Below are 11,043 nucleotides of genomic sequence, written 5' to 3'. Positions count from 1 at the left end.
GATATTAATCAACTTGCCAACTTTTCTCATAATCTAATTTCTTTATTTTAAAGTGTAGTCTTAACCTCCTATAGGTTTCAAATAATGCTGATTCAACACTGACTTACCATGTAAGTGATTAATAATTTATGTTTCTTTTTTTTATTGTGAAAATACCGTACAGAGGGGTTACAATTACATAGGCAAGATAATGAGTGCATGTCTTATCAAGCATTGCTGCCTCCTCCTTTGTTTCCCCCACCCCTTAGGACATAAAATACCAAATACAAAAATCAAATGATCAATCCTTAATATGTTTGTACGAATCCAACATGTTTTAGTAGAAAATCATGTACTGTGCATTCTACAGAACAAATGTACTTTGAAATTTTAAAAAAACAAAGCAAAAAAACAGATGAAGCCTAGGGATGTGTTAAGATGCTTGCAGATGACATCAACTGCTGGAAATAATGTAATCGTGAAACTTAAGAAAGACCAAATACAATTATATATTGAAATAAAAATATTTAACCTAAGTAAATTATCAAATTTGCTATTACTGTAATTTAAAAAATTAACTGAGTGATGTAATTATTATTGATATAATTTGAGATTACAAATTTGTTTTCTTTTCTGATGTTTAAATCTATTCTACATTAAAATGGACTTTGCTTTAAAATGGTGTTGGTTTAAAAATGGACCTCAAATCAACACATCAGAATGAAAAGATAAAGTTGAAAGAGTATAGAGGTGGAAAAGCAGGAAGGGGAGAGCAAAGAAAGGGGTGATTTCTTCATTGTAAACCAAAAAATATTTACTGTATCTACTTTGTCCCGGGATACCTGGCTTGGACTGGCAAGAGAAGCTAATAGATCTTCATTGTTTCCAGCTTAACAAGCAATGCTTGGACACGCCCCTCAGGGTCACAGAACCAGACTTGATCTGAATAATAGCATACCTACCAGTATTTTCAAAAGATGAAACACAAAAAGAACACCAACTTCCTTGTAGAATTTTGCAGGTAGATCCTGTCAATCCTTCCTTTGCATTCACCTAGCCAAAGCTATAAATCTTAAACATTTTCAGGCCAAAACTACAATGCACTAGATTTACATAGAGCTTTGTCATTTCTAAGTACCTTATAGTCATGTGCACTAATCAGATTAGTTCCCAATGAATTTTTATAATGAGTGTTGTCAATGTTTTATCTGTAAATAAAATAGTCTCAGAAACAGTAAACAGTACCCCGGTAGTTTCCAAAATTGGCTTCTTGTAAAGATCTGAGAGTTTCAATAACACTGACACCTGTGTCACAATCATACTGATTGACATCTTACTGGTTTGGAGGTGGCTTGAGTTTTGGAATTTGTCAATATTATTTTAATATATAGATAAATTTGTGAAATACTAGACAAGATCTAAATCATCTAAATGATAATTAACAAAATTAAAGTTTAAGTGTTTCAATGTCAAGATAACACTCATTGAATCATATTTGACGTGTTGTGCTCATCTAATACTGAGTTATACAATAGAACAGTGTTTTCTAGTTCTTTTGGCCATTAGAATTACCAGCATTAGTTGGACCCTCCACAATGTACTCATTATCTTGCCCATGTAATTGTAACCCCTCTGTACAGTATGTTCACAAAAAATAAAAATAAAATAAAAAGTTTTCTGAATTAGAAGGCCCTTGAGAGATGTGACTATTTCATAAGCATTATCTGATTCCTTAGGATAAAATAAGTTTGGAAAATCTTATCAGAAAGGCACTGGTGACTCAGGCCTATAATCCTAGCTATTCAAGAGGCTGAGATCCGAGGATCTCGGTTCAAAGCCAGCCCTGGCAAAGAAAGTACATGAGATTCTTATCTACAATTAACCACCAGAAAACCAGAAGTGGCATTGTGGCTCAAGTGGTAGAGCACTTGCCTTGAGCTGAAGAGATGAGGGATTGTGACCAGGCCCAGAGTTCAATCACCATGACCAACAACAACAACAAAATAATTATCAAACCATAACACTAATATGTTTCTGGATATGGAAGTTTTATATAAGAAAACATGAAGAATTGATAAAGAGACTTTACCAAAACAAGATCAAGAAAACTATCTTCAAAAGGTCTAGCTGTATGCAAAATGCACTCATTCATTAATTCAACAAAATTTTTATTAAGCAGGAAAGATGTTATCCAATGCACTGTGACAGACATACTAGAGGACATACAGGATGAATAAGACAAAGTGCTTACCCTAACGTATCCAAATGCATACAAACATCTCATTGGAAAATGCCAAGTGTTTGAGCTGGGCCTGGGTTTCCCATCCAATAGTCTTTGTTTTCCTAGTTGAGAAAGTTTTGGCTTCAGCAAGCATTCATTGAAAGCACAAATAAGGAGCTGGGAGATTTTTTTTTATTTTTTTTTTAAATTCAAGTATCATGGGAGGTGGTGGTAAGGAGAGATGGAAGTTTCTGGCAGAGTCCAAACTAGGAATTGAACAGCACTTCCAGTGAAAAGTTTGGCTTGGGCAACTGGAGGCTGTACTCATTCTTGGGTGAATAGGAATGGACAAGCAGAAACCTGTGCTGCAGAATGAATAAGGCAATTAGAACCGATAAAAGTCTGGAATTTCTTGATTAGGCAATTGATTTTGATGTAAGCTTTAGAAAATTTTGCAGATGGAACTGAAGCCAATCAAAATATTATGCAGCTATCTTATCTGAGTAAGTCTAAGACATAGCCTCTATCTTCTATTATTTTTCATGTTATTCCCCATTCTAGCCATGATTCACTGCACACATACACACACACACACACACACACACACACACACACACACACGTGCGCACGCACGCACGCACGCTCACATGCATATCTACACACTTAATTCTTACCATAAAGTAGATTGAAAAAGTTTTACAAGTAATTTGGTGATAATCTACACTAATTAAATATTGATTGAAATACACAATCCTAAATGGAAAGAATTTTATATTCCAGGCAAGACATAGTCAAAATGGAAATAAATTGAGAAAAACAAACATAATTGTTGAGACACATTATAAAAACAACTGTAATTTCTTGTAGTGAATCATAAACTTACAATGAGCCAGAACTTAACAATTGAGTACATGAGGTAAACTACTAAGAAGGAATTCAAAATAATTCTGAGGTTTTTAAGCTTGCCAAGATAATAACACAGAGCTTTGGGGAGGAAAATATTGCTCAGCCATATCAAGTTTGAGATAATATATGTCTATTAAGTGAACAAATAAGTTCTCTATGTAATGATGTCTGGAATCCAATTCTGACAATGTCAGACCCCACAGAGGTGATGAGTTTTCAAAATTCACTTCTGTCTATCTTGTCCAGGCTTTTGGTATACCAGATCAAGAACTCATCAAAAAATAAATATGAAATATGAGGAAACATAAGAAGAGCTTGGGCTAGTGGAATGGTCTCCCATTGGAGAATATCTAAGGTTTCCCTAAGTCATGTTCATTTTAATGATAACATCAGGAGAGAAGAATGTCCTAGATTTTTAGTACTTGGCACTAGGCTAATCATAAAATTTAATTTTGGAGACCATATAAAATAGTCTTTCTTCATATGTGAATTCACCTATTTTTTTTCTGGTGTCAAAATTCAAAGCATTGTTTTGACTAATTATATAACATCAGATGTACACTGTAAAAAGGAAAAAAAGCTAAACATTACCAAAGACGATAAGTGAAAATACAACTTTCCTTCTTCCAAACTCTGCCCCAAAGGGGATTGCTCTTTACAAACAGCTTCAGTTAACAGTTTAGTGAGAATCATTATAAGACTTGATGTTACTTGTAAAATATTTGCATAAGCAGAATCATGATTTATATGGTGTTGTGTACACTGCTATTTTCACTTTTAAAAAAGGAACATCTTGACCTCACTTTTTCAAAAATCACTATGTTAATGTATCTATGTGTACATGTACCATAATTTAGCTAATCCTTCCTTTAGATTTTTGTTGTTGTTGTTGGTCGTGGGCCTGCAATTCTGGGCCTGAGCACTGTCCCTCAGCAATTCAGCTCAAGGCTAGCACTCTACCACTTGAGCTACAGCGCCACTTCCAGTTTTCTGGTGGTTTATTGGAGATGAGAGTTTCACCGACTTTCCTGCCCGGGCTGGCTTTGAACCGCGATCCTCAGATCTCAGCCTCCTGAGTAGCTGGGATTATAGGCATGAGCCACCGGTGCCCAGCCTAATTTATTATATTTATTATATTTAAGTTTTTGGTGTTTTAAACAATGCTGTTATTCTAATCTCAGTATGATCATCATTAACATTTTGTAACACTGATAGAGTGACTTCCAAAAAGGTTTGTAAGACTTTTATCCTTATGCTCAGTGTATGTGTAAAATATGATGTCCCCTATCCTCATCTGCTCCAGCATTATGTCTTTCATGTTTGCCCATATGATACGTTTTTCAAAATGTCTTCACATTGAATAATGATGTTTTAATATTTGTAATATCAACTGTGCTTTTACGAGTTGCCTGTTCCTGACCTTTTCAAGTGGAGTGTTTATAAGGCTGCTGTAAAAAAGATTTCTAGAGCCTCTCCCACAAAATAGTAGTAATGCATATAATATACATTGATTAAGAAAATGAATAATGCAAATTTATTAATATAGGGAATTTTACTTCTCGTCAAAATGGAATAACAAGAAGTAGATTTATGCTCTCATCTGAAATAATTAAAATAGATCCAAAGTCACTCCAATCATTGGCCATTATATAAAGAAGAGATCCTTGGAGATAGATAAGGCAAACATTATGACTTTTCCTAATTTGCCACCTGGCAAAACTTCCAGTATAGGCTAGAAGGAAGAGGACAGAGACAGAGCAGGGCAGTCTCTCCAAGTGGAAGATCTGGAGATGGGCATGTGGTGTAGCCAACCTACAAAGTAACAGAGAAGAGAATATTGCTGGAGAGAGCACTCCTGAGGTCTGCGGACTTCCCCCTCAAGTATTCAGTTGAGTATTAATTAGCTCACGCATATGAGACGCGCTAGGATAAAGGCTATTCTTATAATGGCATCCAAAAATATAGTGGTTTCGGTAATATTTGGCTTTATTCTGCCCTACCCCACTTAATGTCTCTGTAACAAAATATACTAGATAATAAATGTATATGGAGGAAAGGTTTATTGTGGTGTATGAATCTGTGGTCAGTTCACTGTGTTGGGTGGGGGTCTGTAGTGAGGCAAAACATCATGATGGGGAGAGTGTGACGGAAAATAGTTGCTTACCTCATGGTGGTCAGGAAGTAAAGAGAGAGGGGGCAAGAACCCCAATACTCCCTTCAAGGACACATTGCCAATTACTAAATTTACTTTGCCCAGGCCACACCTCCTAAAGTTCTACTACTTCTCAATAATGCCACAGACCAGTGACAATGGACTTCAAAGAACATTTGAGATCCAGACTCTAACAACTTCCTTCTCACAAAATAATCTAGGCAGGAGGATCAGAGCAGAACAGCAGTTTAGGAGATCAGAGATCCTTGCTATTCCCAATACACTGCCTCCATGCTCAATGGTGAGCCACCCAATGGAAAAGAGAGAAGGCAGAGATTCACATGTGCTATTTTTAAGAGTATGACCCAAAAGTTATAGTTGTGTCTTCCCATCACATTCTGTTGGCTAAAACTAGGTCACACCTTGCAGCAACAAAAACACAGTTTTAAACTGGGAAATTATATACTCAGTAAAAATCTTATGCTATGCTAAGAGTTAATATTGGGGAAATCATTGTCTCTGTCAAAGCAAGTTTATGGCTGAACTACAACTAAATGGAAAAAATTGAATTGGATTAAGAGGAAATGAAGCTGTAGTCCTAATCCAGCCTCTGGCTCCACTCCACGTTTGGCTCATGCTTACCTGTGCTACATTTATCTACATCCTAGATCTTTACCTATTCCTGTATATAGAGAAAAGTGATCCCCAAGGCCTAGAACTTCCACCCTAATCTTTCAGTGAAGCACTCCTTCACTAGGTGATATTAATCTTCAACAGATTATGAGCATTCCCTTTTTCAAGACCAGAGTATAGCTGTGAACTCTAGGCTAAGGTCTTCCCAACCTTGGCATAGTTCCTAATCAGAAGCAGAATTACACTTCATGGTACATAACAGATAAAATTCTCCACCTATAGCTCCTAAGATGTACCATTTCAATACACCACCAGTGTTGTCTTGCAGAAATTCCAGTGGCTAAATGCTGAGCATGGGTGACTCACACCTGTAATCTGAGGTTTGAAGCCAGCTGGGGCAGAAAAGTCTATAAGACTCTTATCTCTAATTCACCAAAAGCCACAAGTGGAGGTGTGGCCTTGAGAAAAAAAATGCTCAGGGACAGGTCCCAGGACAGGTCCCAGGCCCTAAGTTTAAGCCTGACACTCACACAAGAAAAGGCAGGAGGGGAGGGGAGGGGAAGGGAAAGGAAAGGAAATTTCATTGGCTGACACTGGACATAGAGGAGTAGAGAACTGCATTATTTCATGGAGAACTCTAAAATGATGTGACAATGAACATAATTACCTTTTCCTGAGGGTAAATAAAACTCTTCTTTCCATGATAGCCTTAATTTTAAAGAGAAACGAAGTTAATTTTAATTAACTGAAGTGATGCTACTAATTAAACATTTGCTCTATTTTCATATGCACAAACCAATGTGTTTAAAGATATCAGCAGCTCAACAGAGGGTACAATGAAAGCTTTGTTTTGCTACATGGAGAACATAAATATTACAGAAATTAAACCCAAAGTGGTCATGATAGTTAATCCATGTTCCTGAATATATCCAATTCTTCTTAAAATATTGCACAATTCAGGAATAAATATCCAATTTGTGTAATAAAATATATTTAATCTTTCCTTAAATCTCTAACACTATCAAAAGCCAGATAATAATTTCAACCCTAATTTTAAAACAACATGTTTTCCAAAGCTCGCTCTTATATGTACTTTTTTTTTTTTTTTTGTCAGTCGTGGGGCTTGAACTCTGTGCCTGGGTGCTGTCCCTAAACTCTTCAGCTCAAGGTGAATGCGCTACCATCTGAGCCATAACACCACTTCCCAAAGCTCATTCTTATAGATTATCTATTTTTAATCTCCCAGAAACTGTGATGGAAATGCAATTCGTTTCTTATTATTTGATATTCGCAAAGATCCGTATGAATGACTGTTATTAAACACATTAATAATAACTATGGCTTAAACTCTATCTTAACATCCCCAGATATGTGCCAGGCACAATGAGTGCATACAGTGTTGCCAAAGATGAGTCAGGAAATAAAAGGGCTTCACAGTTATAGGAGACTATAAATATCTGTCTGGATGAATGCTAGAACATTCATTTGCCTTATGTGCCCATTTGCCAAGAGAAAGAAGGACATTCTGCCTCATTTGCTCATGTTGGTTGAGAGCATAAGGAGCATTTAAAATATTAAAGATATATATTAATAATTCACTAAAGTTGGTTATATATTATATGTTAATACGTACATTTATATACATGTATATATGTATATACATATATATGACCATTGATTTTATAAGCAGAGATGGACTATGAATTCTCACTTGAACCAAATAAATCCACATTCCTGTGTATTAAGAATATGACAATGCGCCAGCCACCAGAGTTAAAGTATATTGTTAATCTACTTCCCTCTAGATGACCTAATGGCCAGAAAAACGTAGTAATTTAGTAAACATTAAAGGGCTTTAGAAATACCTAAAGGTATCTGTAAGTATCCTGAAAACCTAATTTACTTTATAAAAACTAGTTTTCTTCAAGTAAATTGCTCACTCAAAGTAATTATTAATTTTAAAATGTTTCACAAATCTGTGTTCTTTATAAGAATTAAGTTGGAAATTTGAAGTGTGGTGCCAGAATCCTAACTTTTTGGTTTTTATTGGAGGTTAGGAATGAGGGTGAAAAATAGCTTTCATTTTACTTCTGATGATGTCCTCCATTAGTATTTGCTTCCCACAGCAAAATGTCATTTTACTTTCCTTATGTTAAATCCAGTTCCATAAACTTATTATCTATGTTCTTATCTACAGGGACTGTTTGGTTATTCTTCCATTAAAATAATGCTGAGATGGTGTAAGATTAGAACATATCTGCAAAATATGTGTGCAGCATTAACTTCCTATCCTACCATCAAAAGATATCCAATGAATGGGCCTGAGAATGTTCTCTCTCCCACAAACTGGGTTTCTGTCCTGTTTCCTCGTATTTAGCTTCTTAGGGCCAATAGAATTGGTTTGGACAGCATCAAGAAATCTGAGATAAATTTACATGCTTGATCTTAATGCTGTTGTTCCCTGGAACTGTTCCTGTTACAAGTATTGATGTACAGTATGTGTTAAAGAAATGAACACTATTTTTGCTTCTTTTTATACAGCTATGAGATGTATTTAATATAACTTATGATTCACAATAAATCATAAAATGCATGATTCAGTACTTTTCAAAATACGCTCAGGTACGTGAAAGTATTATTACTGTTAATTTTAGAATATCTCCATCATGAAAAAACAAACCACTCCCTTCAGCACACTACGTATTCCCCATCTCTCTCTAACCCTCAAGGATCATAATACACTTTTTATCTATATAATATTTTCTTCTCTGGACTCCAGATAAAGGGAGTACTATGATATAGAGCTTTTGATAACTGGCTTGTTCCATGCAACATAATATTTTCAAGGTTTTTTCTTTTGAGGCCAAACAATGATCCATAATGTGAATATACTTCATTTGTCCATTGATGAACTTTTGCAAAATTCAGCTATTTTGAATATTTTGTTATAGATATTCATATGTATTTGGGGAGGTCATATGTTTTCATTTCTCTTGAGTATCCATCTGGGAATGTAACTGCTGAGTCACATGGCAATTAGATATAATGGTTTAAGGAACTGCCAAACTGATTTCTGAATTGGCTGCACCATGTCCATTGCCTCCAGCAGTGTATACGAAGGTTTTTATTTCTCCACATTTCCATCTTCATTTACCTTTAAACATATTCTGCTGAAGATGCAGAAGGAGAGAAGGAGGTGACATAAAAGACATGACTCCAGCCTTACATTGCCTAACTTTCTATTTCTTTTAGGTGACAGAAAATAAAACTTTTTCACCTAATTCCCTGCTATCTGTTAATGGTAACCTAGCAGCATTCTTAATGCATGCCATCTCAGAAGCATATTTTAAATCTGTAAGGAGGTTCTCTTTGTCCTTCTGTTGCACTCTGAAAATTGTACTTATTCCCTAATTTCAAATCCCATCATTCAATAACCATTCTCTTTAGAAATTGGTTCAAATTCTCACTAGCATCTTGTGTATGCTCTGCAAGCTGAAAACAACTTGAAATCCTCAAAAGAATGGAAGTGCTAGAGATAGGGCAACTTTATTTTTATTTTGTGTGTGTGTGCTGGTACTGGGACTTGAACTTAGGGCCTTTTATTCTTGCTTGGCTTTTTCACTCAATGCTGGCACTCTACCACTTGAGCCATAGCTCCACTCCTCACTTTTTGCAGGTTAATTGGACATGAGACTTTCACAGACTTTTCAAACCCCAATCCTCAGATCTCAGACTCATGAGTAGCTAGGATTACAGGTATAACTTGGCTGAGGCATCTTTTTAAATGGGAAGGAAATGTATACACAGAGACAATGTAAGATAAGCAGACATTTACTAAGAAATTTGGTGTCCAATTGACATTTAGTACTTGTCTGGCATTTTTTATCCCCTTTAGACATTGTCTTTTAACCTCTATGATAGGCTGCTGGACTCACCGCCAAGTTATCTTCACTATTAGAAGGTTTTGTAAAGGACAACTGAATAGTTAGGTATTAATCAGAGTTTTTTTTTTCAATTATTTCTCTCTAATGCTTGTGTTCAAATTTTCTGCATTTTGAGAGGTTTCTTGTACACACTACTGACTTGCCATTCTACTGACTCTCTTGTAACAAACCTAAATATTTACCTCAAAACCAACCCTTGAAAACCTAAGTTTTCAAGCAACTAGCAAACCACACCTGAAAGGAAAAAGAACATTATAGTCTGGATTTTTTTTTCAGGATATCTAGTATTTTCTCGATGCTTCAGTTAACTGACAGATACAGCCAGCCATTTATTATCTCTAACATAGGAAATAGCATTTAATTGTGATAAAACTTAACACTCTTTCAAACGCCATTCTTTCTTAAGTGGTTCTTACAAGTCCCAATCAGTACTATAATGATGGTTTTTGTTGTTGATATTGTTTTGTTTATTGTTTTTACAGTGCCAGAGAATCAAACCCAGGGCCTTAAACATACTCTACAACTGACCCTTACAGCAGGCACACGCAGTAATCTCTTTATGGCACTCTTGGTAGTATCTTCATCTGTAAAATAGGGAAAATAATTCTACCTACAATAGTGGGATGTTGTGAGGATGAAATGTAAAGCACTCAAAACATATGCCTGGTACATAGGGAAAGTCCAGCTCTTGTTCGCCCAAGCTTTCAGCTCATTTTGCGTCCTTAATAATTATATTTCATCCCACCTTTGCTAAATTCTTTCAACCACTTACTATCAATGAACTTCGTTTGTAAACACATAACCAGAGATGGGCATTGGGATTCATTTCAGCACAGTTAATGTTGATGCTTTTTCTTCTTGTGGCCTGCAAAGTATTCCATACACAAAGGCCTCATCCTTTCCCGGTGACAAAGACGTTGAAATTGTTGCACCCAAAACAGGCGTGAAAAAAGGCAAAACATATGGGTGTGACAAACATGGATAAATGTACAAACACCGCTGTGTTGTTATTGCTGTTGCTTGATTGTGTTTGTTAAACAGATTTTTTTCATTTAATCCGAGACTTGGTTTCCAAGAACAGGCCTCTTGGACTTTCACTGGCATGGAAATCATGAAATCTCCTGCTCCTAAAAACAGCCCATTCTAAGGTGGTAGGAAGTAGCACGCACTACACCCTACCCATAGGGAATTCTGGGGCTTTTGCTTCA

General features: G+C 35.9%; 1 long non-coding RNA gene across 1 annotated transcript; it reads right to left on the bottom strand.

Moving 5' to 3' along the window:
* Positions 1-2,383: 2,383 nt before the first annotated feature.
* LOC138809715 (uncharacterized) lies at positions 2,384-11,024 on the bottom strand. Its single transcript, XR_011366929.1, has 3 exons — positions 10,608-11,024; positions 6,559-6,599; positions 2,384-2,565 (listed from the first exon to the last, which is right to left on the bottom strand). It is a non-coding gene; the product is annotated as an uncharacterized lncRNA (long non-coding RNA).
* Positions 11,025-11,043: the final 19 nt, after the last annotated feature.

The sequence above is a fragment of the Dipodomys merriami genome, unplaced genomic scaffold (assembly GCF_024711535.1).
Source record: "Dipodomys merriami isolate MVZ:Mamm:240054 unplaced genomic scaffold, mDipMer1.0.p SCAF_5, whole genome shotgun sequence".
Classification (NCBI taxonomy): Eukaryota; Metazoa; Chordata; class Mammalia; order Rodentia; family Heteromyidae; genus Dipodomys; species Dipodomys merriami.
The sequence above is the reverse complement of the archived record's forward strand: the minus strand, read 5'-3'. Positions and strand labels throughout refer to the sequence as shown.